A 7,500-nucleotide genomic window follows, 5' to 3' on the forward strand; every position below is an offset into this window, starting at 1 on the left:
ATATCGTTAGTTATCTTTACTATTATCAACAGATAAGCTATGCCAAGCTGTTAGTTTGATATGGAGGTTTCGTACGTGCCCAAGTAACATAGTCAACTAGTTTAACTTTTTTCAATTAAAGGGGTCACAAGGGATTACCTTTTCACCAGTTACTTTAAAATATAAAAATATTTCGTGATTCTCTGAAGATGTTTAAAGTTTACATATGCTACTGAACAAAAGTTTAGAAAAATGGACTAAGATTTTGATAATCTATTGCCAAGTGCTTAATTTAATCTCAACAGAAAATACGACCAAAGGAATAAAATTAATGCTGATTGACTTACATCAGAACACTATTACCATTTGTTCCCAAAAATTCCATCACTCATTTCAACATTGAGTAGCCAAGCAGTTTAAAAGTACACAGATCATTAGTATACTAATTTAGTGTATAAACTTTCAATCAGTGGAATGTTTTTATCCGACAGTCTAGCATTTTAAGTAACATTTCCCATTTGTAGTTTCAATTAAAAACTACAGACAACTTTATTGCAATCTAACTACCACTTTGCCTTAAGGATTAGTTTTCAACTGATACCTTGTGTGAATACTGTAGTCATGTTTTTAAACATGTGCATACGTCATTTTCCTAGCGTTCATATTTAAAACTTTTGTTCTAAACAAGAACTAAATGGAAACTGATTTGAAACACTTTAGCCTTCCATCGAACGCAACAAACTTCCCTCTGCTCACTTTTTAATAAGCTTTCCTAGCGTCCCACATTTTGACACTTAACAAGGACGTTCAGATATGTAACAAAACTACTCAATTTGCTGCCACTAGCTGAACTAGTAACAAGAAAGTATCAGCTCATAATATTGATTAACAGTAAAGGAAAAGATTACTTAAAATTCTTAAGCTTTATTTCTGTTGCAAAGAAACTTCAGCATTCTTTCATTCTGGTGACACCAATAATCATGTGTTTTAACAAGAGGCTATAAACGGCAGTTAATATAAAGTTAAATTAAAATTCAGTTAAAGTTCAGAAAATTCTAGGTACCAAGATTACCATCAGATTGTTTTTGTGATTCTCCAATACTTTACCATAAACTCAGATTATTAAACATCTAAATCGTTATCAGGAGTTGTTTTTCTTAGTTATACAAAAAACATGAGTCCAAGATAAAACTATCATTTTCCTAAAAATATATTACAAGTGATAATAATACATTAGTTTCTCATTTTATAAGTTAAACAGTCTCAGTATCGTAAAAGACTGGGAACTTGTCGAGGTAAACAGCATAAAATATTCTTCGGACACTTAATTATACATCTACGGCAAGAAAACTGTTTGGAATTACTATTACTGGTAAAGGCAAGAACATTCCTATTCACATGCGCATCATTTAATACTATTTATTGAAGCAATAGCTCATTACACCTCCGAATCATCAATGCAGGGCAACCATGAAGTGAAGTAAATCAGCTACGCCAGAAGCCATTCTCACCTTACTTGAAAACTACTGTTGAGGAGTCAAAGCAACGAACACAGTTTTCGTGTACCTAAGTATCGTGCATTATCTTGGCTGTTCCAGTACACAACCTGTCAAGCAAAAAAAATTACTGCCTCAAATTTTTGAAATTATAATACAAAACAAAAATCTAATGAAATAAGGTTTTATAACTTAGATGAACCGATGCACTGAAGCCTTCAGAATTAATCCAAATTCATTAAGACTAACCACTTGTAAAGCCACAGACCGTAGCAACAAAAAGGGGAAAATCATAAGAGCTAGCAAAGCAAGGGTCCATTGAATTGACCAATGGAACGACGATATACAAGGTAAAGACGTCCCGAGCTGCCGAACAAAACTACCAGCGGTCAATTAGGCCAGGGTGTCTAGACTAGGCAGCGTCTAGTATGAGGTTTTTGGAATAAACTTTCGTGGTAATGGATATTTATTGTATTTAAGCATAGCGGAGGTCTGGTCTATTTTATCAGTGAAAACAGGACTGCTCATTGTAATTGTATGACTGACATAACACTAAAGCTAAATATTTTTATGTTGACAACAATTACGTTATAATTGTTAAATTGAATTACAAACAAATGGAATCTATAATTTGTCCAAAAATTCTAAATATGAAAAAGTTATACCCAAAGAACAGAATTACTAGCAATAAGATTTTATCAAAAAAAATTTAAGAAAAAAAAGTTATCATCTCAAGCTGTGAAGTACAGATGCAAAAGCAGAACTGAACTACTTTACTTAAATTAGTATCTTAAGAAAAAGAAATTATGTACTATAAACTTAGGTAATAAAATATTTAGCTTACGTTAATTCGCTTCTATACTATCTGATTACCAAACTTAAAAGCAAATCAATGTTAAAAGGGTTTTACCAAAAACGGCAAAGTACTAGAGAAATGAAAAATAAACTAATATGCAAAACTATGTTAAATGGTTTTAACCAAAAATGGCAAAATACTAGAGAAATAAAAACTACTGCAGAAATAAGCAGTCACGTTAATTTTTAAATCTTTAAAACAGAAAATCATTATCAAAGTACGTTAACATACAAAAAGATTGACGTACTTACCACCTGAAAGGAGAAAATTAAATGCTGGTTGGCTGTTTAAATCTCCCTTGCCCCTGGATTGACGCAAATCAATTAGCTGGCTGGTTGTTTAAATCTCCCTTGCACCTGGATTGATGCACTTACCACCTGAAAAGAGACTTCAATTAGTTGGTTATTTAAACCTCCCATGCACCTGCCCATAGGTCCTAAGACCTATGGGGCAGGGCATGGGAGGGGCCTCCACCCCTACAGGGGCACCGCCCCTGTAGGGGTGGAGGTAAAAAAAGTTGAAACATACCTTATTTATATTCAGCCAAACCCGGGAAGAGAAGAGTAGCTTGATACAAGTCGTCATGGCTCGGAAATTTTGACAACAGTAGTTTGCTTCATTGGGTGGCCTGGATATCACAAGAACCTGGAAGCGGTATAAAAACTAATATAAGTATATGGATTTGCTTTAGCAATTTGAAACTAACCAATGGAAACTTGACAAGATTCAAATATATAAAGCTTTAAAAAGGAAATGCTGTACACGACAATCACTTCTAGTTTCACACAATCTAATTTCAGGGTACATCGACTGTATATGGACTGAATATTATACCTTTATGGACCGTTTTCTCTAGATCCTGAAAAATTTGTAGTACAGGAATGACCAATGGACTAGTTCTGCAATCAAGGAATAAAAAACGGACAAGTAAAGCTTATAAGATAACGACTTGCATAGTATTAACTAAAAAATTACCACAGACCAAGTATTCATTATTATCAACGAATAGTATCAAGTTCTGATATTCACATCTGTTATAATCGTCTGTACAGTAAAATGTAAGGGGAAAAAAATGACAACTTAAATATCAGTAATAACTTATTGCACGTTAGAAAATAAAGTCCAGTAGGCAAAAACAAAAATAAGGGTATTACAACAAATCATTACATTAAATCACGTGACCCACGGATAATTATGACGAGAAAGAATAAGCTACTCCCGGAAGTCACGAAATTCTTTTTAAAGTCAATAAAAATTTCAAAACATAACCGAATGGAAACTTAGCCTTCGCAGAGGACAGGAGGACCACCATGGTTTCATGTAGATCACCCAGCAAACCACTAAACCTCCAAACCGGTACGGAAGAAATTCCTCCTCAGACAGCAGGGAATCTGCCATTAACTATACAACCACGTCCTCACAGAGCGTATAATAACACTATCATGTTTCGTCGTTATCGAAGCGAAGACTTTGTAGCTTACAGACCTGTTGACCAAGAAACCGGTGCGTGGCTGTTGACGTCTCATCGCCAAGGACCCTTGAGTCGCTTCTTTGGAAACTCTGGACGATTTACGCGAAAGAATACGGCGTCCTTGTTTTTTTTTTGTTTAAGGGGACACTTTAACATTTACCTGTTAGATTGTACGTTTTGTTACAAGGGGCTTCCGTGTATCATAACGGAAAAAACTTTTGTCAATAACTTAGCGAGCAAAAGAATGAAAATCCATCAAAATTAAAGTCAAAGTTAACCGTCATACGGTATAAAAAACTAAATGTCTTCCTTAATCTTACTTTTTAAGGAATGTACATTACTAAAGGAAATTTTATTTTAGCTCTTTCTGGCAAATTTTTTCATATATACATATACTGTATATACATATAAATGCGCACATACATACATACACATACACATAATATATATATATACTGTATATATATATGTGATAAAAAGTCATATATATGTATGTATGTGTATATATATATATATATATATATATATATATATATATATATATATATATATATATATATATATATATATATATATATATATATATATATATATATATATATATATATATATATATATATATATATATATATATATATATATATATATGTATGTATGTATGTATATATATATATATATATATATATATATATATATATATATATATATATATATATATATATATATATATATATATATATATATATATATACATATACACACACACAGAAACTCGGGATATGGGATACAAACCCAAGGCCAGTGTATTTGTTGATTTTCACAACACAGCACAAGAAATTGTTTGCGGAAGAAAAGTCTCCTGCAAGAGAAGAAACAAAAGAAGTTACTGCAAAAAATTGGCACAAATGTTAACACAATGCCCTTTACATAATATGTTTTATTAATGAATAAGTAACCTTTAGTGAAACTCATGTTATTTAAAAATGTCCCATGAAGGGAAATGAAAGCCATTTGAACTACCCTATAAATATTTCTGTTTTGACTCCTCCATGCTCTAATGACGTTATTAAAGTCTACTGGATAGTCCTTATCTCATTGCATAATAAAACAAGTAGAAAATGTGCCGAAATTTCATCGGCGCAATCGAATTTTCTGTACAGCCGCTACAGCGTATAATCAAGGCCAGCGAAAATGGATCTATCTTTTGGTGGTCTCGGTATAATGCTATGAGCCGCGGCTCATGAAACTTTAACCACGGCCCGGTGGTGGCCTATCCTATATCTTTGCCACACGCACGAGTATGGCTAACTTTAACCTTAAATAAAATAAAAACTACTGAGGCTAGAGGGCTGAAATTTGGTATGTTTGGTGATTGGACGGAGGATGGTCAGCATAACAATTTGCAGCCCTCTAGCCTCAGTAGTTTTTAAGATCTGAGGGCTGACAGAAAAAGTGAGGATAGAAGAAAGTGCGGACGGACAGACCCAGCCGGCCCAATAGTTTTCTTTAAGAGAAAACTTATGGCAGTGGAATTATGATTTTCTAATGCATAAATATATTCATTTTTTGAAGAAACTCCTATCACAGTTTCAGTCATATGCCCCAGCATCATCTTTATTATCTATTGCATTATTCTTAACAAGCTTATGTTATTAACATATTATTAGAGTATATATTAGATCCATAGCAACTTTGATTTTTTTTTTTGTATTAAACGGTAGTGAAGTGATACCTTGCACAACCGCTTATTCTTGTCATTAACGGAGTTTAGACGCTCTTGCAAGGCACAGCCTTATGAAGTATGTATAGAATAGTAATGCTTTCTTCTTCTTTAGGTAACTCAATGGATTCAACACAAGACTGGGTACGGATGATTTCAAGTTACCTAAGACAAGATGCACGGCAAATGGTGGTTTTAGACCCTTCAAATTTGCAGACCCCCCAAGATTGTACAGTAAACTGCTACATTTTTAAAAGCTTTTTTTTTTTTACCTCTTTAATATTGTTTTGTAATTTTTTTTAATTTGTAACCTTTGTCTATTTTGCCAGAAATGATTTCAATTTAATTTCGACGCTAATGTGAAAATAATTCTAATCCCTCGTCTTTTCACATCAAGCGTTTTATTTCAACTGCGCACTTGAACCTGGGAGAGAGAGAGAGAGAGAGAGAGAGAGAGAGAGAGAGAGAGAGAGAGAGAGAGAGAGAGAGAGAGAGAGAGAACAGATAAATTATAGAACGTCGCGTACACAGTCACATGTTCTGACGCTATACTGCACAGCCGTGCTCTGAAGCTGAAGAAGACCATATTATTATTTGGTTACTGTTGTGATAAATTCTGCTACAATGATGACTGTAGTACTGGAGGGATATTGCCATCGAAATAATGAAATGTGCTACAATCGAACCATTGTCCTATATCCAATAAACTAGATATAACTCAACCACACAGACGAGTGGCCCTTGTAATGAATGATGCTGTACCATTCAAAACGTAGTTTGCTCCTCTGTTTTTTATGGGATGTTCGACTAAATGAACAGTTGATAGCTAAATGATTTATAGCTCTTGCTCTATAAACTAAAGTGGCTCATTCTACTGACTCCAAGGAATTTTGACTAGTAGTCATTCGCATGCTTAGTAAAATAGCATTGTCAGCTCCACGATTGGAAAAGTGTTAACTGCATGAATTTTTAATAGATTTTCGACCAATAGTGTGCTTACTGATTAATGGACTTACAGCATATTAGTGTCAACGTGGTAACTGGTAAATAAAATGTTGAAAAAATCAGCGAAATAAAATTTGCATGTATAATATTACTAATTTATTTTTCACTGACAGAAACTCGACGAAGGACTACTAATAATAAACCTCTTCATTAACAGTCTGACTGAGTCCATGAGAACCCTGTAAATTGAAAAGTTCTGTCCCTCACCAGTGTTTTCCATCCTTAATTCAGGGAAGCAGAGATAATAATTTTTCTCATTATAGTCAACTGATCGATGTGAACTGTATCCTCTATTAGATGTTTAATATACATTCGAATGAAGTCTATTTGGAAGATTTTGACTGAGGAGTCTTTTGTTAAACATATTGGTCTTTTCAGTTGCTAGTTTAGAATCAGGTCGCCAACAGTGCTTCTACTGGTTCCTTTTCGATTAATCAATCGAACCTACAGTACTTTCTGAGTTGTCTGCAATGACGTTGAAGGCATCACTTTTAATTTTAAATAGATATCCATTGATAAAGAAAATGACAACCTGGCAGAGTCCTCCATTGTTAATTAATCATCATTATCCTCATTATCATCATCATCATCAATGATAGCCTCTGCTGCTTCATTCACTTCCATCTCTGTGTAGTTAGTCATGATGTTTTCATGAAGAGATATAATTTTCCTCCAACATCAACCTTGTAGTCCCTGTAATTAACCACCTTCTTGAGTTCGTAGACCCTATCTGCTGCAAGATCAGTTCGTCTGACTCCGGTGGTAATAACACTAGTACTGTCTCTCTCTCACATTGAATCATTGATTGTACTGCATACAGACTCTCTTGGGCTAATTGACAGGTTTCTTCCAGGCAAACCTCATCTCCAACACTTTTCTGGTAGGTCTTGCATGCATTGTCCTCACAGCCTCTGGTCCACAATTCCTTGAAATTCTGCATTAGTCCTTTCAGTCCTTCCAACATAGCATCTTG

General features: G+C 34.0%; 1 long non-coding RNA gene across 2 annotated transcripts; it reads right to left on the reverse strand.

Moving 5' to 3' along the window:
* Positions 1–1,384: 1,384 nt before the first annotated feature.
* On the reverse strand, positions 1,385–3,934 carry LOC136843555 (uncharacterized). 2 transcript variants are annotated; one of them, XR_010854574.1, is made up of 4 exons: positions 3,166–3,892; positions 2,860–2,976; positions 2,583–2,708; positions 1,385–1,585 (listed from the first exon to the last, which is right to left on the reverse strand). It is a non-coding gene; the product is annotated as an uncharacterized lncRNA (long non-coding RNA). The 2 variants fall into 2 exon arrangements; XR_010854573.1 differs by having other exon boundaries at positions 2,583–2,976; positions 3,166–3,934.
* Positions 3,935–7,500: the final 3,566 nt, after the last annotated feature.

The sequence above is a fragment of the Macrobrachium rosenbergii genome, chromosome 11 (assembly GCF_040412425.1).
Source record: "Macrobrachium rosenbergii isolate ZJJX-2024 chromosome 11, ASM4041242v1, whole genome shotgun sequence".
Classification (NCBI taxonomy): Eukaryota; Metazoa; Arthropoda; class Malacostraca; order Decapoda; family Palaemonidae; genus Macrobrachium; species Macrobrachium rosenbergii.